The 24,852-nt window shown below is 45.5% G+C and overlaps 1 long non-coding RNA gene across 1 annotated transcript in view; it reads right to left on the bottom strand.

Annotated features, from left to right (window-relative positions):
- Positions 1–787: 787 nt before the first annotated feature.
- The window catches only part of LOC102405884, a 37,128-nt gene continuing 13,063 nt past the window's right edge, over positions 788–24,852 (bottom strand). The window contains exons 2-4 of the long non-coding RNA XR_003107247.3: positions 16,703–16,732; positions 1,935–2,142; positions 788–1,151 (exon numbers count right to left, since the gene is read on the bottom strand). This is a non-coding gene — a long non-coding RNA (uncharacterized LOC102405884). The remainder of the gene's footprint in view (positions 1,152–1,934; positions 2,143–16,702; positions 16,733–24,852) is intronic.

Below are 24,852 nucleotides of genomic sequence, written 5' to 3'. Positions count from 1 at the left end.
CCTCTTGGAGCATCTGCAGGAGCGAGGCAAGCTTTGTTAAGAAGAATTAGGAGAGGGAGCCAGGTTGTCTCTCCTGCTAATAAATCTGAATTCCTTTAATCCCTCTGTAGCCATCACCCCGCCCCCCTCACCCTCCCCTCCCTAGCCTTTTGTTTTTCTTTCCTGTTCTGTAATTAGATAATTTTGTGTAGTTTGGTAAATCACTGGTTGTTATTTATTTCCCTTGGTTTATTTACCATTATTTGTTCTTTTCAAAGTCTCTTCAAGATAGAGAGAACCTCATTCTTCCCGTGGTTCTGAGGCACAGAAAAGGCAAAAGATTCAGCCTGGGGCCACAGAGCTTGGTGGCTGTGATGGATCCAACCCTATACCCAGACCCTGCCTGGCAACTTTCAGCTAAGAAGATGAGCCCAGGACACGCATGTCTGTCCTCTGAGCCCTGGGCCCCCCTCATCTAAATGGCAGACCCTCTGCCACCTTTCTGTAAGCAGAACTCCTGGGGCTTTGAGCCTAAATCTTATGAGGTTGTCCTCATCTGTCAGTAGAAGAAATGATTTGGAGGCTAAAAGGGGCAATAGTGACCCTATTGTTGATTGAACCACAATGCCAGAAATGTACGAAAACGTCACAGTCCTTAGGTGACATAGTAGTTCCCCGAGTCCCTCCCTCTCCCCATTCTGTTTCCCCACCCCTCTTAAGCACCTGCTGTTCACACATCTTTCATCCTCTTATCTCGCTATCATCTCTAGCTATCTTCCAAGCATGGACAGATGCAAGGAATCACTTCTTCACCCCCAGGGCCTCCAGCCGTCTTTGTCCCATTACTTAAACATCACTAGAATTTCCACTTCTTCTGGCCACTTTTGCCAGATGAATGTTGTCGTTCTCTAACTTCACAAAGCACGAACTCTTGCCACATTCAGCTCATACACATGTGTGGACCTTATCCTTCCAGGTCTGTTCAAAGGTTACCATTCACTTGTGTTTTGCCCGCAGTTGTATGTGTTCTGGGTGGCTTCCAGCTGCTCTTCCAGAGCCTCTCTCCCGCCTGCTCCACCCTGCTCTGAGTCTCTGGAGGCTGACCCCAATGGACCATATCAAGGGGTCTCCATTGTGCTTTTCCTCTGGATTGGGCCAGGGGGAGGCACTATCTGGAGGTCAAAGAGAATGAAGAAAGTGAGAACCCAGCCCCTCCACTCCCTCCTTGCCACACTCTCTCAGGTTGACCCAGCTTCTCTGCAGAAGAAGCAACACAGTCTTCCCCGTAGAGGAGAGGACTGTATTCATTCCCTGGGGCTGCTATAACAAATCACTACAAACTTGGTGGCTTAAAGCAGCAGAAACTTGCCCTCTCACAGTGCTGGAGGTCAGAAGTCTGGAACCAAAGTGTCGGCAGGGCCACGCTCCCTGGGGATCCTCCTAGGGGGATCTGTGCTCTGCCTCTCAGACTCCAGCGCTGTCAGGACCCATGTGGCCCCATCACTCATCTCTGCCTCCGTGGTCACATGGCCTCCCCCTTTCCCCTGTCTTCTCCTTTGCTGTCTGTCTTGAACTCCCTCGGCTCTTCCTTTATAAGGACACATCATTGGATTTAGGGCCCACATGGATAATCCAGGATTATCATCTCAAAATCTTTAAATAGATTTGTAAAGACTCTTTTCCCAAATAAAGTAACATCTACAGATTCCAGGGATTAGGGTGTGGATTTATCTTTTGGGGGCCACCACTCACCCCATGACAACTATCCTCTCTGGGTTCTAGCTGTAGTTCTCTCCAGAACTACCTGGAGGGCCCCTTAAAACCCACAGGCCTGGGCCACATCCCCAGAATTCAGTGGGTCTGGGTGAGACTCAAGAATTTGTATTTTTGACAAGTTCCCAAAGGAAGCTGAAACTCCTAGTCTGGAGACCATAGTTTGAAAACCACTGGCTTACACAATAAAGAAAATGTCCTCTCATAAGCAAAACGTCCTTGGAGAGGGTGGTCCAAGGTCAGTTGACACGCTGGCTCGATCAGGTCCTTTAGGACCTGGCTGTACCCTGCTCTGTCTTCCTCAGCATCTCAGCCTCAGTCTTGACTTGGTCCTCACAGCTGCAACCTGATCCAGCAGCTCCAGGTATCCTCTGAAGACCAGTGGGTGGCCTGTAAAAGAGATCACCCTTCTTTAGGATGAGAACCTTTCTCTGAAGTCTTCCAGTTACTGTTGCCTTATACCACCTTGGCCAGAATTACATCTAAACCAAACACTGCCAATTGGGACAGAACAACAGTAATTAGGTTATACTAATTTGCCTTTCAAAAGAAGAGTAAACAGCAAAGACACTAATGGGTTCTGCAGACTATGGAAAAAGAGTATATATCTCCTAAAGTTTTGTACCTGTGGGAGCACTTATTGGTTGTAATCTGTTCAGAAAAAGTTTTCATCTTCCTTCTTCTGGTGCCAGAACCTAAAGTCCTATGTAGAGCTAGGGGGACAAGTCCAAGGGCCCAAAGCCTAGCACCCATGTTCAGACAACGCTGGTTTATAACCCAAGTAGGAAAACTCATAACCCTTCACTAGGACTGAACTACAATACCCTCTTTCTGCGAAGCTGCTAAGTAGGGACTGCTAGTCATCACATACCTACCAGAGGAAAGCCTCTCGGAAGGGTCAAAACTAACTAGCAGTTGAAGAAAAGCACAAAGAAGTGGAGATGGGCAAACAGTGATGAAGAGGGGGCCTGATTTTGATGCCAAAAACTCAGCCTGTGTGCGCGAATCAAATCTTAGAGACAGAGTTTTGGGTGAAGTGGAAAAGAGCTTCATTCCTTTGCCAGACAAAGGGGGACACAGCAGACTCCTGCCTCGAAAACTGTGTGGCCCGAGGTGGAAGGATTTGGAGAGGAGTTTTACAGCAAAATGGTTCAAGGGTGGGTTGTTGATAACATCAGGGTGTGTGCAGGGCCTACACCCCTTTAGTCTGGTCTCAGTTAATCTCTCTATGAGCTTCTCTTCAGTGTCCACCTCTGTGTGACCCTGAAGACTGTAGCCTGCCAGTCTCCTCTGTCCATGGGATTCTCCAGGCAAGAATACTGGAGTGGGTTGCCATGCCTTGCACCAGGGGATCTTCCCAACCCAAGCATAGAACCTGCATCTCTTAAGTCCCTTGTATTAGTAGGCGAGTTCTTCACCACTAGCGCCCCCTGGGCCTCAGGTGATATCTCTGGAATGAAGTATGCTGACATCTTCCGTTGGTTGGGAGCTTTAGTTCTATAAACAGCTCAAAGATATTGTTGTGTATAGTCCTTGAGGTATAATCAGGACCCTGCCCCAAGGCTGCGCTATTGTTTCTTGGCTGTTCCACCCTTGTCTCTTGCATCCCTTTGAAACTCAGGGAAGGTCAAGGAGGCTGGCGTCTATTCCCTACAGACAAGAAACACTGGTTTCAAGAGACAGAAAGGCTTCCATGACAGAATGGTTTCCATACCCATGCCTACAGGGTTCTGCTTGGTTTCAAATTCTGTAGCTCTTCCTTTATTTCTATGTGCACCTCAGTGTCCGGTCCAGTTATGGAATAAATGTTTCATTTGTCTAAGCTCATTGGAGCTACATTTCTGCTCCTTATAACCAAACCTTTCAAATTTAGACACAGTTGGTGTCACAAATAACAGAGAAGAAAGAGATCTGACATCCATGTGTGAGTGGAGGTAGCCAGGGCTGCCTTGGCTCCCTCTCACATCCTACTCTCAGCCACACCTTCCAGGCTGGAAGTAAACTGAACAAGAGGCCCACCAAAGACTCCAACCGCCTCCGTTATTAGGACCCAAGAAAACACAAGGCCCCTGGAAACTTCAAAGGCAGAGCAGAGGCAGAGAAAGGACACATCGGGATTAGAGGGCATCATCCTTCTCTTTGCAGAAGTACTCTTGGCCATGGCAACTGAGGAACCTAAGAAAAGAGCCTGTGCCCTCAGAATCCCTGTCTTTTCTACCTGGTGCTAGGGTGACTTGGGATGGGGGAGGGGGAGCATGGTGGGGGGTGGGGGGAGGGTAATGGTCCTGCAGCAGTAAGTGAGGCCTGAGGATTTTTCCAAGGGTGAACTCCACCAGAGGATGACCAACCCCAGACAGATTCCTTCTGGGGTTTTTTTGTTTGTTTGTTTGTTCTCAGAAGAAAGGAGCTACCCAAGCATTTGCTGAAACAGAAAGTTGTTTGTTCTTAACGAGCATACTTGTCAAGCATGCCAGCAATTCTGCTAAGGCAGTAGAGGTCTGTTCAGACAATGCTTCTGTTCCAAAGACTCATTAGGTGTAATAGTTACAGCAACCGATACTGCTCCTGCCAACCCCACTCCATTTATCAACCCACCTACTCTGCCCTCCACTCCCCACCAACACCTGCCCCCCATGGCTCAGTAATAAAGAATCCACCTGCAATGCAGGAGACACAGGTTCCATCCCTAGGTTGGGAAGATTTCCTGAAAGAGGAAATGGCAATCCACTCTAGTATTCTTGCCTGAAAATTTTCATGGACAGAAGAACCTGGCGGGCTAGAGTCCAAAGGGCCACAAAGAGTCAAACCGAGTGACTGAGTGTACACATATACTCTGTCCCCAGCACTGCGTGAAGCTCTTTACACGCTGCGTGATTCCACCACAAAACAAGAGAAACGAATTTGTTTTCCATTGACAACGGAATGAAAGCAATTTTTATTTATCTTTTTCCTTGCTGATTTCCAGTGACCAATCCCATCAGAAATCACAGTGGGAGAAAGATAGAGAAATAGAGGCAGAGCTCAAGAAGAGAAGAGAGATAGGCGAGAAATGCCACAGTTTGGCAAAAACATGAGTCAAGGAATCTCCCTTTTTCTAATTACAGGAAGGGCTTGCTGGAGCCCTTCTTGTCTCCAGATGTAAGGGGCAGAGATGATGCTCCCCCCTCACTGGGTTGCTGAGAATCCCTGCAATCAGATCAGTGGTGGTAGCTGGTGGGTCCAGGACCGGATTTTGGCAAGAGGGACAGAGCAGAAAAGGAAACAAAACGGGTGTGTGTTTCTGCTCTTGTTGAAATGCTATTTGTCCTTCAAGGCTTCCTTCTCTGTGAACTCTTCCCCAAACTCCTTCCCACCCCACCCACTGCTATCAGAATGTACTACTCCTCCTCCTCTGTCCTGCCTAGCGGTTTGTGATAAGAGCTATAATAGAGCGTTATCAGTCTTCTGTCCATAATAAGGGTGCATGGGTCTAGAGTAGAGGACAAAAATGTCTCTGTCCCTTCCCCCAACCAGAGGTGGAGCCCTTTCTCCCACCCCTTCAATCCAAGCTGGCCTTGTAACTTGCTATGGTCAGTAGAATGTGGCCAGAAGCAACTTCAAATGTGTCCCAAGCCTGGACCTCCAGAGGCTTTGCCTGTTGCCCCCTTGGAAGCCTTCCCCTGCATGTGACCAAGCCCAAGTTAGCCTGGGAGAGGATGAGAAGGCGTATAGAAAAAGGCTGTAGCTGTCCAGGCCCTCACCGATCAGCCAGCTGACCCACCCACCACAGAGCCCAATCCAATTCAGCAGAGCCGCCCAGCGGCTCATTAGACTCAGAAGCAGCACTAAGGAATGGTGTCAGAAACCACTCATGTTGGGGGTGGCTTAGCACACAGCACCAGCTAACTGACGTGTACCCCTGTGCCTCACTGGGGAAGGGGATGCCTCGAGGCTGCGCATCTTAGATGTTTCAATATCATCTCTTCACTGGTATATTATATCCCCTGGAGAAGGAAATTGCAAACTGCTCCAGTATTCTTGCCTGGAGAATCCCATGGACAAAGAAGTCTGGTGGGCTACACCATAGGATCGCACAGAGGCAGACACGACTGAAGTGATTTAGTATGCATGCACTGGTATATTCCTGGGACATTCAATTCTAAACTAAAGTCAGAACTTTCAGGATGGAGCAGCATAGAGTGGAATGAAATAGAGCTAAAATGTTGGTAAAGAGTGGGCAGCCACCCAGCACCCATGCGGGCACTATTATGACTATCTGGCTCCCCTCCACCTCCCCAAGGCCAGTGCTTGGGAAAGAGGTTACCTGATCACCACAGCCTTTGTCTATCATTTCACTCAGGGCTGGGTTAATCCCTGCTCAGTTTCTCCCCACCGCCCCAGTCTGGCTGCCCAGATGATGTAACCAGCAACCAATCTTGCAGTTGGAGCAGTCTGTTGGCTGGTTCACTTCCGTGTCCATTAAGGGAAGGCAGACGCTTTAGAAAGAACTGGAAAATATTACCAGCCACGTACTCCACTCGACTGCCCCCTCCCTTGCCCCAGTCTCCACTTCCCAGCCACATACACCCTAATCCCAAGAGACACTGAAGCCAAAGAAAGAAGAAACTGGACGTGTAGCCCTGCAGACCTCATGAGCTGAACCACAAGACTCCTTTGGGCATGAGAACTAGTCCTGGAAGAAATCAACTGGGGGCATCTGGGGAGCCCTGCCAGCCATCTCCTCCTTGTTCCTGGCACCTTTCCCTCCAGAGACTTTGCTGTTCGATGCCAGTGAAATGGGCATGGAGGGGTCAGAGTGTCCACATCTGCATTGCAGAGGGGGCCATGTAGCAGATCCCCATCACTTAACTGAATTGTCAGATTCATTTCCAGGAGATGCAGTGGGACTCAAGATTGATGACTTGAATGGATTTGGGCAAAAAATCTGGTCTGTTTGCTGAATTCAGGGTTTTGAAAACATTTCAAGACCTATGCTACTTCTCTCTGCATCAAATATAGGTATAGCGAATTCTACCATTGAAGAGTCAGCCCTTCCTGCCTTGGAATCTTCTGTTTTGAATGTTTTCAATGAAAATGACAGTAACATCACAAACTGACCCCTCAAAAATGATGAGGTCTTCGTCAAGCCTCTTTATCCTTATAGACCTTTTTCTTATCTGAAAAGTGAGATGAGAACGCATCCCTACTTCACAGAGTTGTTGAGTAGAACAAATGAGATGACATCAACAGAAAGTGATCATGCTATAGCTTATGAAAAGCTCAGTGGCAACTCTGTACTTCCTGCTTGATTTTGCTGCAAACATTAAACTGCTTTTAAAAAATAGTGCTGTTCTCCCAAATCATCCCCCTCTCCCTCTCAGAGTCCAAAAGACTGTTCTATACATCTGTGTCTCTTTTGCTGTCTTGCATACAAGGTTGTCATTACCATCTTTCTAAATTCCATATATATGCGTTAGTATACTGTATTGGTGTTTTTCTTTCTGGCTTATTTCACTCTGTATAATAGGCTCCAGTTTCATACACCTCATTGAAACTGATTTAAATGTATTCTTTTTAATGGCTGAGTAATACTCCATTGTGTATATGTACCACAGCTTTCTTATCCATTCATCTGCTGATGGACATCTAGACTGCTTCCATGTCCTGGCTATTATAAACAGTGCTGTGATGAACACTGGGGTACACATGTCTCTTTCAATTCTGGTTTCCTCGGTGTGTATGCCCAGCAGTGGGATTGCTGGGTCATATGGCAGTTCTATTTCCAGTTTTTAAGGAATCTCCACACTGTTCTCCATAGTGGCTGTACTAGTTTGCATGGGAGAATGGCATTAAAACATGCATAATATCATATAAGAAACGAATCGCCAGTCCAGGTTTGATGCAGGATACAGGAAGCTTGGGGCTGGTGCACTGGGATGACCCAGAGGGATGGTATGGGGAGAGAGGTGGGAGGGGGGTTCAGGATGGGGAACACGTGTACACCCGTGGTGGACTTATGTTGATGTATGGCAAAACCAATACAATATTGTAAAGTAAAAAAAATATAAATAAATAAAAAATAGTGCTGGACAGGACTTCCCTGGTGGCTCAGCGGTAAAGAATCCTCAATGCAGGAGATACAGGTTTAATCCCTGGTCCAGGAAGATCCCACATGCTGCAGGGCAATTAAGCCCATGTGCCACAACTATTGAGCCTGTGCTCTAGAGCCCCAAAACCACAACTACTGAGCCCACATGCCACCTGTACTGAAGCGCCCTCACCCTAGAGCCTGTGCTCCACAGCAAGAGGATCCACCACAGTGAGAAGCCTGCACGCAACTAGAGAGTAGCCCCCACTCACCGCAACTAGAGAAAAGCCTGCACAGCAAAGAAGACTCAGCAAACCCAAAATAAATAAAACTATTTTTTTAAGTAGACATTTTATTTTTTTTTTTTTTAATAGTGCTGGACAAATGTGTGTTGAAGGGATGATGAATGGTTGGGACTCATTTATTCAATACTCAAGGACTAGCAAAGAAGAGCAGAGTCAATGGCAGCATTTCTACCCTATCATGTCTATGGAAAAGGTGGGTTCTTAATCTATTAATGGGAAGGGAAGGACTGCATTTACTCTGAGAAAGTTTTGGCAGTTGCAGTCCAGAGATCAATTGAACAAGAGATGAGCAGTGACATTTTGGGAAGAAAATGGCTGATACTGGTCACTTGAGTTTCTGCCCAATTCAGGACCAAGCACTAAGGAAGGGCAGACACTGATGTGGTGTCTCTCATTCTGTCTGCCTGGCACACCTTCTCCCTGCTTCTAAGAAATGCACCCTCCTTTTGTCAGGGTGTCTTCCTCCCACCCCATGCCACTGGTATTTTACCAGGAGCTACCAGTGATGAAAATCCACCTCTCTGATCTCAGGTTGGATAGATGACCAAGGTAGGCCAATGCTTTCCTAAGACTTTCTGGACCAGACTTCTGGAAACAAAGAAGGCAGTTCCTGCTTGGGGTAAAGATAGTAGGCATGAAACCTAACACATGGGCAAAAACCAAGATAAGGGACTGTCCCGCCTCTTTTCCCCATTCCCAGTTGTCCCTGAGGCCAGCTGCACTTGGCCTCCTCTTGCTATGTTTACAGGAACCAACAAGTGCCCCTTGTAGCCTGAGCTGACTATAGCAATTCTGCCATTTGTGACCATGCTACTTACAATATACTACTCACAGAGTAACGTTGGGTTGGCCAAAAAGTTCGTTTGGGTTTTTATGTAACATCTTAAGGAAAAACCGGACTGAACTTCATGGCCAGCCCAGTACAATTGTAGGTTGTATACTTCAACCTTGTCCCCTCCTTCAAAACTAGTATAACCTCCTGAGAAAGAAGACATTGTAAACAAAATAACTGGAAAGCCATGCAAGATGGCACTAGATTGAGTAGCTTTGAGTTAACTCCGTACTGCACCTATGTATTTCTCTCTTTGATATAGGCATTTTTCCCCAACTAACCACTGAGAATGTAAAATAGAACCTACACACGAAAATCTCACAGTCAAGAAATGAGGAAGGCAAAACCATAATTTGCACTATTATGGAATTTTTACCCAGACCAGGGAAGCATAGAGGAGGGCTAATTCACTCTGAATGTCATAAGCCTGGGACAGGTATCATGAGGCAGGGTTATTATAAAGAGCTTTTGAGAGAGCAGAGATTTGGGAGTTAACAATAATATGGATGGGATAAAAGAGACAGAAATCCTAGGAGACTGCAAGGGTAGCCAAAAAGAGCAGAAACCATAGTTGAAGTGGGTCACGAAAAGCCTGGAAGAGTGAGGTTGTTCAGGGTCCTAGACAGCTCAAGGAACCAGATGTCTTCCCTCTACAGCCTACCCTGACTTCAGCATCTATATTCAGATGTTTTGCCAGTAAGCAAACCTAGCTCCTCCCCTGCTGCGGCTATTCTTCCTTCCACTGTCGACCACTATCTCACCCAGACTCTGAGCACCTCACCCTTTTTCTCCTGGATTCTGTTTACTCAAATTTCAGCTCTCCCATAAGGCAGAGCTACTCCTGCCATATACTGACACACTCTCTGTCCTCTAGCATCTGTTCAGTTCAGTTCAGTCCAGTCGCTCAGTCATGTCCAACTCTTTGCAACCCCATGGACTGCAGCACGCCAGGCCTCCCTGTACCTCACCAACTCCCAGAACTTGCTCCAACTCATGTCCATCAAGTCGGTGATGCCATCCAACCATCTCATCCTGTCATCCCCTTCTCCTCCTGCCCTCAATCTTTCCCAGCATCAGGGTCTTTTAGTGAGTTAGTTCTTCCCATCAGGTGGCCAAAGTATTGGAGCTTCAACTTCAGCATCAGTTCCTCCAATGAATACTCATGACTGATTTCCTTTAGGGTTGACTGGTTGGATCTCCTTGTAGTCCAAGGGACTCTCAAGAGTCTTCTTCAGCACTTCAAAAGCATCAATTCTTCAGTGCTCATTCTTCCTAATGGTCCAGCTCTCACATCCGTACATAACTACTGGAAAAACCATAGCTTTGACTAGACGGACCTTTGTCGGCAAAGTAATGTCTCTGCTTTTAATATGCTGTCTAGGTTGGTCATAGCTTTTCTTCCAAGGGGCAAGCATCTTTTAATTTCATGGCTGAAGTCACTATCTGCAGTGATTTTGGAGCCCCCAAAAATAAAGTCAGTCACTGTTTCCATTGTTTCCCCATCTATTTGCCATGAAGTGATGGGACCAGATGCCATGAAGTGTTGGGACCAGGTGCCATGATCTTAGTTTTTTGAATATTGAGTTTTAAGCCAGCTTTTTCACTCTCATCTTTCACTTTCATCAAGAAGCTCTTTAGTTCCTCTTTGCTTTCTGCCATAAGGGTGGTGCCATCTGCATCTGATGTTATTGATATTTTTCCTGGCAATCTTGATTCCAGCTTGTGCTTCTTCCAGCCTAGCATTTTGCATTATGTACTCTGCATATAAGTTAATTAAGGAGGGTGATAATATACAGCCTTGACGTATGGACTCCAATAAATAGTCCCTAGCATCTGCTAGGGAAGAGCAAAGAAAACTAATATAGAAGACGATAAAACTCTATACCAGGGATCAGCAAACTATAGCCCATGGCCAAATCTGGCTGGCCATTTGCTTTTGTAAATAAAGTTTTATTAACACACAGTCAGAATCATTTATTTACATATGATTTGTGCCTGCTTTTATACAACAGTGGAGTTGAATAGCTGCAGCAGAGACCACATGACCTGCAAACCTGTTTGCCATCTAGATCTTTCCAAAAAAACTTTACCAATAGCTGCCCTACACCAGACTGCTTTCTCTGAACTTTAGCTCCAGACACCCAATATCAAATTTTACAGTAATGTTTAAACATATTATCTCAAAAAAAATCAGCATTTGAGACATATGGAAACTTCCTAGGCTCCTTTTTTTTTTTTAACTTTTTATTTTGTATTGGAGTATAGCTGATTAACAAGCTTCCCAGACAGCTCTAGTGATAAAGAACTTGCTTGCCAAAGCAGGAGACATAAGAGATGTGAATTTGATTCCTGCACCTTGAAGATCCCCTGGAGGAGGGCAGGGCAACACACTCCAGAATTCTTGCCTGGACAGAGGATCCTGGTTGGCTACAGCCCAGGGGGGGGTCACAAAGAGTCAGACACGACTGAAGCAACTTAGCACGCACAAACATAGCTCTTTAACAATGTTGTGATAGTTTCAGGTGGACAGAAAAGGGACTCAGCTATATACAAACCTGTAGCCATTCTGGAACCCTCCTGGAACCCTCTGGAACCCTCTTGTCAGATAGGACTAGGTAGACAGTGTGGTCTCTCAACTGGCTTGTGCCATACAGATTAGTTATATATGGAACCAAAAAATATAAAGAAAAATAGATTTTCCCTTAGAATCTTTTTTTCCCTTACTACTTTTTAAGAAAATTCTTTAAGAACTCTCAGTTTAGGACAGACAACACTTACATCTGTCATGAGCTATTTTTCAGAACTTCGAAGGGTTCTGGTGTCATCTGCCACCCCTGAGTCCTGGGAGGATTGTGTCCCAGACCATTCCAAACTAGCGAAGCTGATCCTATTTCTAAAGCTCTCCCCCAAAGAGCATTCCACAGCCTCCCTCCTCTCGCCCCATTCCGGCCTTTAAACCCATCCTCCGCCTCAGCCACCCCCATCCCCTTCCTGAGCACCTGTTGCTACAACAAAGAGAAGCTCAGGGTGGAACCTGCTGTGCTTGTCCAGGTGATAAACTGAGGCCATTCAGAGATGATCATGCCATTTGTTGGATTAGCTCCTTTCAATCACCAGGCAAAGCTCTGGGGTGGGAGAGGCAGTTAGAGCGCTACATGTATACAAAAAGGTGATTATGTCTAAAAGGAGATCTCTTAGTAGGCGAAGTCCACCAACAGCTGACATGAGGCAACTTCAGGGACTGAGGTGCAGCAGGCAGGATCAGATTTATGTGGCTCTGCAACTTTCCTGTGGGGCAGATCTGGGGACCACCCCACCCCGGGGCGTCCCCTGAGAGCTTTGTCAATTCAGCCCCAGCCATCAGCAGCTCAGGCTGCTCCTCTCAGACTCCGAGCAGTGGAGTGACGATCTAGAGTGACGCCGCAAAGACCCAAAGACTTAAGGGCTGTGCACACAGCCAGTGTGAATGTTCAAAGGCTGCGTCTTGGTTCAGAGTTTCTATTTGCTTAGTTTTATTATTCTAGAGCAGGGGCAGCAAACTTTTTCTGCTGCCCCTGACTAAACTGTAAATATATGGGGCTTTGCAGGCTGTACACTGTCTGTCGTGGCTGCTCACCTCTGCTCTAGTAATGCGAAAAGAGCCACAGACATCAACCAATGGGTGTAGTCATACCCTGATATGACTTCATTTATTGACATGGAAATTTGAATTTCATATCATTTTCACATGTCATGAAATATTATTTTTTTATTTTTTCCCCCCAACCGAGATATAAAAGTCTTTCTCAGCTTATGGGCTATACAAACACAGGAGACAGGACAGTTTTGGCCGGTGGGCCATGGTCTATAGACCCCTTTTTTAGAGGATCCTGCTCAAAAGAGAAAGAATTAAAGAGACGATCTCATTTAGCCCTACCAAGAGTCCAAATAACTTGACTATACACAGCACTCTAGGGGCTTCCCCAGTGGCTCAGTGGTAAAGAATTAACCGGTGATGCAGAAAACACAGGAGACGCGGATTTGATCCTTGGGTTGGGAAGATCCCCTGGAGGAGGGCATAACAACATACTCCTGTATTCTTGCCTGGAGAATCCCATGGACAGAGGAGCCTAGCAGGCTACAGTCCATAGGATCACAGAGTCGGACACGACTGAAGTGACTGAGCACACAGGAATGCACATAAGCACTCTAATGTTAACAAAATGTATATTGATCTTATCCAATACCCAGTACAACACTGAATTAGGTATTATTATGCTGATGTCATGGGGGCTTCTCTGATGGCTCAGACAGGAAAGACTCTGCCTGCAGTGTGAGAGACCTGGATTCGATCCCTGGGTCAGTAAGATCCTCTGGAGAAGGAACTGGCAACCCACCTCTATATTCTTGCCTGGAGAATCCCACGGACAGAGGAGCCTGGCGGGCTATAATCTATGAGGTCGCAAAAGTGTCGGACATGATTTAGTGACCAAAAACAATGGATTGAATTGTATCCGTACTCTGAAAAGAAACAAGTTTTGTCCTAACCCCCAGTACTCAGAATGGGACCTTATTTGAAAATATGGCCTTCACAGAGGTAATCAAGTCAAAATGAGGTCGTTAGGGTGAGCCCTGATCCAGAATGACTGGTGTTCTCTATCAGAAGGGGAAATCTGGACACAGAGACAGACAGTTATGGAGGGAAGATGGTGTGAGGTCAAGGGAGAAGGCAGACATGTGTTTGGAGTGAGTTATTAATTCCAATCCCAAAGAAAGGTAATACCAAAAAATGTTCAAACTACTGCACAATTGCACTCATCTAACAGGCTAGTAAAGTAATGCTCAAAATTCTCCAAGCCAGGCTTCAGCAATACATGAACCGTGAACTTCCAGATGTTCAAGCTGGTTTTAGAAAAGGCAGAGGAACCAGAGATCAAATTGCCAACATCCGCTGGATCATCGAAAAAGCAAGAGAGTTCCAGAAAAACATCTATTTCTGCTTTATTGACTATGCCAAAGCCTTTGACTGTATGGATCACAATAAACTATGGAAAATTCTGAAAGAGATGGGAATACCAGACCACCTGACCTGCCTCTTGAGAAACCTATATGCAGGTCAGGAAGCAACAATTAGAACTGGACATGGAACAACAGACTGGTTCAAAATAGGAAAAGGAGTACGTCAAGGCTGTATATTGTCACCCTGCTTGTTTAACTTATATGCAGAGTACATCATGAGAAACGCTGGGCTGGAAGAAGCACAAGCTGGAATCAAGTTTTCTGGGAGACATATCAATAACCTCAGATATGCAGATGACACCACCCTTATGGCAGAAAGTGAAGAGGAACTAAAGAGGCTGTTGATGAAAGTGAAAGAGGAGAGTGAAAAAGTTGGCTTAAAGCTCAACATTCAGAACACTAAGGTCATGGCATCCGGTCCCATCACTTCATGGCAAATAGATGGGGAAACAGTGGAAACAGTGGCTGACTTTATTTTGGGGGGCTCCAAAATCACTGCAGATGGTGATTTCATGGTGCAGCCATGAAATTAAAAAATGCTTGCTCCTTGGAAGGAAAGTTATGACCAACCTAGATAGCATATTCAAAAGCAGAGACATTACTTTGCCAACAAAGGTCTGTCTAGTCAAGGCTATGGTTTTTCCAGTAGTCATGTATGGATGTGAGAGTTGGACTGTGAAGGAAGCTGAGTGCCAAAGAATTGATGCTTTTGAACTGTGGTGTTGGAGAAGATTCTTGAGAGTCCCTTGGACTGCAAGGAGATCCAACCAGTCCATCCTAAAGGAGATCAATCCTGGGTGTTCATTGGAAGGACTGATGTTGAAGCTGAAACTCCAATCCTTTGGCCACCTTATGCGAAGAGCTGACTTATTTGAAAAGACCCTGATGCTGGGAGGGATTGAGGGCAGGAGGAGGGATGAGATGGTTGGATGGCATCACCAACTCGATGGACAGGGGTTTGGGTGGACTCTGGGAGTTAGTGATGGACAGGGAGGCCTGGCGTGCTGTGGTTCATAGGGTCGCAAAGAGTTGGACAGGACTGAGTGACTGAACTGAACTGAACTGATCCATCCACAAGTCAAGGGACACCAAGATTGCTGGCAAACACCAAAATCTAGAAGAGACAAGGACTGATTCTCTTCTAGAGCCATCAGAGAGGGCATGAGCCTGCCAATACCTTGATTTCAGACTTCTGGCCTCCAGGTGGGAAGACAGTACTTCCCTATTGTCCCACCCAGTTTCTGGTTCTTAGTTAATGACAGACCTAAGAAATGAATAGAGGCAACCTCTGTACCTCATGTGACACTCTCCCTGTGGTGCTGAACTTTCATTTACATGCATGTCTCCTCTTCTAGGTTGTTAGCTTATCTCTGAATCCCAGGTCTAGGCTTTGCTGGCTGATGATTGATAGTTGCTGCTTGAACTGAATTAAGGTTCGTATGTCCTGGATGCTGAGTCTGTGCCACGATGACTGTGTGTGTAACTGCCTTCTCAGTCCGGTGATATTATGTCAACAGGAGGGCACAGACGAGCCTTTTACATTTTTTCTGGTTTTATTTCTTGTGAATTAAAACCTCAAATGGGAAAGGCTCAGCAGCCCCTCCCGAGTCTATCTGCTCCCTTCTCCTTGTCCTCTCAAACTGGGCTGGCTGCTCCCCAGCCACATGGAGCTTTCAACCTCCCCAACTGGTCTCACCACCAGCAATTCCCTTTCCCCTTAGATCAGCCAAGGAAAAGTTAGAAAGGACAAAAGTAACTTTCACCAAGAGAAAAAGAAGTTAAAGGAAAAGAAAATAATATATCAAAGCATAGACACAGGCAGATCACATGGCCCAGAATTCTATCATCACATGACATAAGACAACACACAGGGCACTCAGCTCCTAGTTCCCAGGCCCACCTGTGACCCAGCTAAGACATTAAACCAAGTTGCTCATCCTTCTAGATCATGAGAAGGTCAAGCTCTCTACTGCCAATCTTGGTGTGATTCTTGGACCCTTTCAGAACGAGCCATCCCCTCTGGCTTCAGATCTCCTTGCAGAGCGCTCTGCACTGCCTTGATGACCTCTCTGAGCCTTGCCTGGTCTCTGCTTTGCTGAGCATGAAGGGCACCCTTGCCTCAGTTTGGCTACAGATAGTCCCTGCCTTTCATGGCCCAGCAGTCCCAGCCTCCCTCCTCATCACCCTCCTGCCCTACCAGGTCTTCAACAGATGCTTGTCACAGATTCAGCCAACATCAGTTCTACCTTCACATGGTCCATCTTCCTAAATAAAATAAGTGACCTCATTTAATTATTCAATAAATATTTATTATGGGTTGAATTGTAACACCCCCCCCCCCCACCAAAGATGTTAAAGTCCTAACCTCCAGTACCTATGAATGTGACCTTATTTGGAGGTCTTTCTTGATGATCAAGTTAAAATGAGGTCATTAAGATGGACCCTAATCCTAACCTGGTATGACTGGTGTCCTTATAAGAAGGGGATATTTGGACACAGACACATACAAAGAAAAGGCAGTGTCAAAACAGGAAGAATGCTGTCTACAAGCCAAGCAACTCCTGAGGCTACCAGAAGCTAGGAGAGAGGCTTGAACAGATTCTCTGTCACAGCTCACAGAAGGAACCCAACCTGCCAACACCTTGATTTCAAAATTCTAGCCTCTAGTTCTGGGGGATAATACATTCTTGCTGTGTAAGCCACCCAGTTTGTGGTCTTTTTTTGTTATACCAACTATAAGCCACATACCTCCATTCATGTCTTCATGGGGCTCACATTCTAGAAGAGAAGAACAGACAATAAAACAAATGAGCAATGTGTATAAAATATTGAGTAATAATAAGTGCAATGGAGAAAAATAAAGCTGAGAAGGAACTTGGGGGTGGCAGGGAAGGCCACTCCAAAGTGTCTTGAATAAAGAGGTGAAGGATGATGTGAAAGAGATGTCCATGAACATTGTGTTCAAAGCTGAGGAAACAGCACATGTATTGTCTTTTGTATGCCACAGTGCCCAGCAGCAGGCCAGGCAGGATTAAGGGGTAACTGGGAAAGCTATCATGGCAAGAGGGTCATTTGGCCTTTGCCTCACAGGCTTAAGAGACTCAAATATAGATGTTGACCTCATCTCTCCATGAGACTATGCAAAGTCATGGAGACTGACTAAAAGAACTGAACGAAGACTATTCACTAAGAATAATTTTTTAAATAAATCTGCAATTGTTTTGTGAATATCATGAGTGAGTCTAAGACAAATAAGGCACAACCCCTGGCCTGGAGAGATGGGGGCTAGTTAGAAGAGGGGAGTATGTAAACATGTGAGGTAAAACATTTCAAAATAGTATTGTAAATGCCATGATGAGAGTATACGAGACATCTTTGGAGGGATTTTTAACATTAAATTTTTTTTTAATTATTAGGGGAAACTAAGGCAAAACTTTATATGGATGAGAGGTTTCCAGCTATAATTTGACATTAGTTACTTGGCAGGAATGGATTTAAAACATTCATTCACCTGAAAATAATATAACATTGTAAATCAACTATACTTCAATAAAATTAAAAATAAAAATAAAAAGGAGACACTGGGAGTGGACAGGAAGGAAGAGTTTGGAGTGGGTGGGTACAGTCCCTCTATTTATTCAGACCAAAGCAGAAAATAATAAGCTAAGATTCCATGGTCTTAAAAATAAAATAAAATACTAATTAATCTCTATTAGGTTTATGCCCGTCTAGCTGACAAGGTCTTCTCTAACCATGACCGTGTGGGGTTGCCATCCTAAAATATAAGTAGAGACTCCTTAGACAAAGAGTGATAGCCAAAGTCCCAAAGGCATTGACTTCCACCACATTCTAGCTCCTTCTCCAGCATTTTCCAGCTCCTTCATCTTGTTCTCTCATGAAAGTAGGTCTCCTCGAACTTATCCAGCCTCCTTGACCTGACTGTCTGTGCTTTCTCCCCAAAGCTTGGTCCCTCCTTTTACTGACAAAGTTTTCAAGCCACTCCCATCATCTGCCTTCTGTTCCTCACCACCCTCTCTACTCTTACTTACCCTACTCCTTCCTTCTGTCTCCAGTCCCTGGGAAAACTCTATACCAAACCATGTAGCTTGGTACAAAAGGTGGAAGTGTTAGTCCTTTAGTCATGTCTGACTCTTTTCAATCCCATGGGACTGTAGCCCACCAGGCTCCTCTGTCCATAGAAATCTCCAAGTAAGAATACTGGAGCGGGTAGCCATTCTCTTCTCCTAGGGATCTTCCCAACCTAGGAATTGGGAAGCCCATACGGCAGGAGGATTCTTTACCCTATGGGCTTTTGTTCAGTGCTGGATCTTCTTGCCCTGGCTGCTGTATGCGGCATCATGGACCACCCCTTCTTCCTGAGAAGTTTTTCCCTTTTGACTTTCCAGACGACTCCCTACCCCTGTTCTGTCTCAGACCATTCTCATTGTCTACTTCTTTGGCTTCCTTCCTCCTCTTTCTTTGAAAATTTAACTCATGCTTATGGTTTCATCTCTCAATTTTTTATCAATAGCTCCAAAATCTATAGCTCCATTCCTTACCTGTTCAGACAAATCAACTATCTACCCATATCTCTGTTATTTCATATTACTACTGCCTCAGATTCAACATCTCTCAACCTGAACACAATTTCTTACCCTCTAAATTATTCCCTGTTCTGACTTCTTAATGCTCATTCATGGTAGCATCATCCTTGTTCTCATCCTGACCTGAAACTATATAGAAACATTTGACCCTTCACTTCTCCTAAGTTCCCCATGTACAGCTGGCTGATTCTTTCTTTAAAAATTTCTCTCTTAGACTTCCCTGGTGGTCCATGGTTAAGAATCTGCCTGCCAATGCAGGGGACGTGGGTTCCGTCCCTGGTGTGGGAAGATCCCACCTGCCATGGAGCAACTCAGTCCTTGCACCACAACTTCTGATGCCTGCACTCAAGAGCCATACTCCACAACAAGAGAAGCCACTGAGAAGAGAAGCCCACGAGCCACAACTCAAGGGTAGCACCCACTCACCGCAACTAGAGAAAGCCCACCCACAGCCCCGAAGACCCAGGGCAACCAAAACGAAAAATAAAGAAATGCATACATAAATAAAATTTTAAAAAATAAAATAAAACTTCTCTCTCAATGGAACAGATGGCTATTTATTCTCTTTGCCACTGTCCTCTCTCATCAGGGCTATACTAATAGTCACTACATATACCTCCTCCCAACTGTCATGGGATCTTCACACAGAGAACCCACTTCCTTACTACTCTGCTTGCTCTTCTTCTATAATCCTTCAGTTGTGAGCCTTAACATTACTTCCTTAAGGGAAACTTTCTTGCCCTTTCTGACTGTATAAAATCTACACTCTGTTATACGAGCTTATGGCCCCCTGTTTCCCTCCAGGATTACATTGTCAAATTTTCATATTTTTGGTATGATGGTTTGATTAATGTCTGTCTCCACCACAAGACTGTCAGCTCTAGGAGGTTGGAATGATGTCAATTTTTACTTGTCATTCTATCCCTAGTCTCTAGTATGATACCTAAGACATAACAGACACTCTACAAATATTTGTTTTGAATGAATGGCTTTTCCCATGTCACTCTTTAGAGCAGATTGTATTTTGAAAAAATGAGCCCAACAAGATGTTTGGTCGCATATACTACTCCTCCATCAAGATGTAGACTCTACTTTCCCTCCCCTAGTAATTGGTCAAGAGTTTGCCCCTGTCTTGATGAACAGAATCTGCAGAGAGATGCTGCCTAACTTTTGAAGCTGCATTAGAAAAGGCATTACAGCTTTCTGCCTCTCTTGGGATGCTAATCCTTGGAATCCATGTTAAAAGAAAGCCCAGCCTCCAGGAGCAGCCATGAGTACATGTCCTGGCAGACAGACATCGCCAAGGACTCAGCCGACAGTCAGCATCAATTGCAGACATACTAGTAAACAAGCCTTCAGATGATTCCAGCCCCAGTCATCAAGTCACCACCAATTTTCAGTCTAGTAAAGCCTCAGTCATTCGGAAGCAAAGACAGATGATTCCTGCTATGCCCAGTCCAAATCTTTGACACATCTGACTCTGAGAACATAACAAATGGTTGTTTTATCCACCGTGTTTGGACATAATTAATTCTACTGCGATAGTCAGCTAAACCACTCCCTTATCACAATTGCAATGCCTTCCATTGCCTCTAGGATACACTCTGAGACCCTAGGTTTGGCCTTCAAGACCCTCAACAAGCTGCTTCCAACCTCTTTGCCTCCATTTATTGCCCTCTGGAAGAAATTTCTGCTCCTAACAAATTGGTTTACTCACCACTTCACCATAATCCTCTATTTTCTTTGGTCCCTTGGACCTCACTGTTGCCTGACTAGAATGGCCTCACCAAGCAGCCCAACCAAATTGTCTTCACCCCTCAAGGTTCAGCTGTTGACAATTCCTCCCCACAGCCTCTAGGAGCATGCCAGGTAAGCAAGGCACTTACTCCCTTTTTGAAACTTAAATCCATTTATTCATATATTTAACAAATATCCTTCCCTGAAAACTGTAAGATTGAAAACCTCATGTTTAGTCACTAAGTTGTGCCAGCTCTTTGTGACCCCGTAAACTGCAGCATGCCAGGCTTCCCTGTCCTTTGCCATCTCCTGCTCAAACTCATGCCTATTGAGTCGGTGATGCCATCCAACCATCTCGTCCTCTGTCATCCCCTTCTCCTCCTGCCCTCAATCTTTCCCAGCATCAGGGTCTTTTCCAGTAAGTGGGCTCTTCACATCAGGTGGCTAAAGTATTGGAACTTCATCTTCAACATCAGTCCTTCCAGTGAATATTTAGAGTTTATTTCCTTTAGGACTGACTGGTTTGATCTCCTAGCTGTCCAAGGGACTCTCAAGACTCTCCTCCAGCACCACAGTTTGAAAGCATCAATTCTTGGAGTTCAGCCTTCTTTATTATCCCCATTTTATAGATGAGGGAATTGAGAATTGGAAAAGTTGAATAAATTACCTATAGTCATACACCTAATATTTGGTGTGACTGGGATTCAAACCTGGATCTTCTAAGGCAGATCTTAATCACTACTTCACTTGGTAATAAAATATGTATTGTCTTATATTATGTTTTCATATTTCATGTTTTCCTTTTATAAATCAATTCTTCATGAAAAAGTAACACATGCAGTTGTTGTTGTTGTTTGGTCACTAAGTTGAGTCTGACTCTTTGCAACCACATGGACTGCAGCTCATCAGGCTCCTTTGTCCATGGGATTTCTAAGGCAAGAAGACTGGAGTAAGTTGCCATTTCCTTCTCCAGGGGATCTTCCCAACTCAGGGATTGAACCCATGTCTTCTGCTTCGGCAGGTGGATTCTTTACCGGTAAGATACCTGGGAAGCCCAATACATGCAGATGATAATGAAAGTGAAAGCTGGAAGTGTTAGTCTCTCAGTCGTGTCAGACTCTTTGCAACCCCATGGACTGTAGCCCCCCAGGCTCCTCTGTCCATGGAATTCTCCAGGCAAGAATACTGGAGTGGATTGCCATTCCCTTCTCCAGAAAATCTTCCCAACCCATGGTAGAACCTGGGTCTCTTGCATTGCAGGCAGATTCTTTACTGTCTGAACCAGCAGGGAAGCAGATGATAATATATATATATATATATATATATATATATATATAATAGCTCAGAAAGATATGCAATATAAGAGTATATCTCTCTTCAAATTCAGGCTCTATCCCCTTTTCCTAAAAGCAACCACTGCTGCCTGTTCTTTTGTATATTTCCAGAAATGTATGTGTGCATACAAGCAGCCCTTTATTATACAAAGAGAGTTAACTATTTGCATCTTCTTCTTTGCAATGTCTCTTGGCAAGTGTTCCAAGTCAACATATATCGAGTTCTTTATTTTCTTTTTCCTGGCTTCATAACATCCCATGGCAAGACCATACCATGACTTATTCAACAAGTTCCCTATTAATGATTTCATAGTAGACAGAAGCTATTGAGAGAGGAAGAGAGAGAGAAAGAGGGTTTGGATGGAAAACTACAGTAAAATGAGAAGGGGCAGGGAAGAAAAGCAGTACTAAAGGAGGAAATGCCTGATTCCCAGGTATATTGCAAAGAGAAAGAAAGCCTGGCTGGAGAATAGAAGTGAAAACAGAGGAGGTTCTGAATACATTGTGTGAATGTGGGTTCAAGAAGAAGCAGAGGGGGAGTCACCCCTGCAGGCTTAGTGGGATGAGAATTTGCTCTCTAACATCTTCTTTCCTGATGATTTCACCATGGTTTCTTATGGTCTCCCATTTTCTGCCAACCCCATCATTAAAAAAAAAATACCCCACCCAAAAGAAAACAAACATGTTACTATTTATTCATGCAGAAGGCCCACTGGACACAATAGACAGCAGCACCAGCCCTAATTAAATGAAATGGGGCAGGTGTAATTCAAACCACCTCGGGGAAAGTATAATCTGCCACTAAAAAATATTCCCACCATTCAGCCCACAGGGAAACCAGACCAGCCTCCTGCCCAGGTTCCCAAGCAGAGAGGCTGGACTCAGGGCAGCAAGACAAGAGGAGGTCAATTTCTCTCCAGCAGTCTCCTCCCTCCCCTCCAAGCTCGGTGCACCCCCACCCCTACCCCCACCCCTCGGAGCTTGTTAACTGACAGAGCAGAGCTGCTCCCTTTGTGGGCTGGATTGTTTCGCTAATTCACCCATGGAAAATGGTTTGGTTCAGATTCCAGGCTGAGGCAACAAGATACCCACTGTAAATCCAAGCTTGGGAATTGTATCTCTTTCGCAGCTTCCAGACTTAAACTGCAACCCTCCTCCTCCCCAGGCAGCTTCCGTCTCAGCCTGGAAGGGGCTTCAGAGAGTCTCCAAGTTGGACCCTTCAGTTAGAGCAGATCCAGACCTAAAAGATGGGGCAACATGCTGAAGAAACTTTCAACTAGCCTCTTAATTTAGACATGGACCCTGAGAGTCAGAAGTGAGCTTGACCTAAGGATGCTCCCTGGGTACCAATGAAGATCATGTTGCCAAATGGGAATCTGACTGCATTCTCCACATTCCCCTTACCAGCTGCAGATGGGCTCTAGAATTAGATCTGTCCTGATTCAAACTCCAACTGTACAACATTGCAGGCAGATTCTTTACCATCTGAGCCACTGGGGAAGCCCAAGAATACTCGAGTGTGTAGCCTATCCCTTCTCCAGCAAATCTTCCTGACCCAGGAATTGAACTGGGGTCTCCTGCTTTACAGGCAGATTCTTTACCAGCTGAGCTATCAGGGAAGCCCCATTAACTATGCAGATTTGGGTAAATTGTTTGATCTCTTCCTGCCTTCATCTTCTAGTCTATAAAATGGGAGAGTAATCCCTCCCCTCTCTCCCTTATAGAATTACTGAAAAATTAAATAGGAAAACCATTTCATAAAGTTCTTGGCAATAGTAGGGATTCCATAAGTGTGAACTTGTTCCCCCTCCCCCAGAAGAAGAGTCCTTACCCACCCACTTCGGCCTCACTTCAGTTCTTCCTTCCAGGGTCCAGTGTAGAAGTGGGTGATTTCATGCAGAGGGTGATTGATGGGCACTAGACAGGCTCCCCACCTGTCCAAGATTGTCTCCACCACTCTCATGCCAGCTGTCTGAAACACCACTCACGAGTCATTCTCAAAGGCCGGGAGGGCTTCAGGATATGTTAGTTTCGATGGCTGAGAGTCTTGGCCACTCTCATTTACAGAAGGGGGTAATTGTGAAGATAACCTGACAATGCATCTCTGCCTTGCCTTGGGGTTTCAAATGCACTTGGAACTCACGGTCCACCTCCAAGAGCAAAGTCACACGTGACTCTGATTCCATCCTGGCCTGGCCAGAGCAGAGCCAAGACCTGACCCTTCGATGGCTAGAAATGGTTCTTTCCCCAGTCCTCACCCCCACCCTGTCCCTGTCCAGGTGGAGCCAGTCCCATTCCCTTGACCTTGCCGCTGAGCTCCAGTTTCCAGCCATTTCATCACCTCTGAACCCTCTCCAGGTTCCCCGTGTCCCTCTCAGGCTGCCCGTCAGTCAACACTCATTACTGAGCCCCAGCTCTGTTCAGATGACTGTACTCGGAACTGGACAAGGGGCGGGAGCCAGAGTCTGGCCAGGGTGTACAGAGTATCCTGGGGAGATGACCTCATGGGCCCTTCCTCCACCAAGTATTTTTAGACACCGCTTCCCTCCCTCTCCCACTCAGCTTCTCTGGCCTTCCAGAGCAACCCAGATCTCCCCCAAATTCCCCTGAGTGCTACACCTCTTATCATTTTCAAAATCTTATGGGGTAGAAACAGTAAATATCCTTCCACAGACTCAACTCCTACTTTGGGGGGACTGACTCCTTTTCATTCCTATCCCACTTCTTTTCAAAAAATAAGGACTGACTCTTGTTCTCAAATATTATGGAGCTCGGAGCATCTTTTCTCAAGGCAGGCGATCCCACCCACCTCCACAGCCTGGCCCCTCTTTATGTGGCTGTGTTGTGGTTTCCTTTGTTGCTAACCTAGTTTCGAGTCACACAGCCTAAGATGCTGGGAGCTGCTCTCCTCTCTGGTGTATGGAGAGACCTAGATCTTTTCGGAAAATTCCATGCAAGCAGCATCAAGAAATCCCAGGCTCTGATTAGCAGCAGCACATATGGATGAGAACTTGAGTCTGGGACCCAGGGTGTCAGGGTCTCCGTCTAGTCCCACCTTCACATTGTCTGCCTTTTTGGAGAAATTAATGACTCTGAACAGTCTGAAATATTCTCTCTTCTTTGCTTTTTTTTTTTTTTTTTTAACCCCCAAAGACACCCTGTGGTCAAAGAACTTGACCAGTAGCTTACAAACGTGTCTGCAGGAGACTGCATCTCAGGACCT

This window comes from Bubalus bubalis, chromosome 2 (genome assembly GCF_019923935.1).
Source record: "Bubalus bubalis isolate 160015118507 breed Murrah chromosome 2, NDDB_SH_1, whole genome shotgun sequence".
Lineage (NCBI taxonomy): Eukaryota > Metazoa > Chordata > Mammalia > Artiodactyla > Bovidae > Bubalus > Bubalus bubalis.
This window is presented reverse-complemented; position numbering and strand designations above follow the sequence as displayed.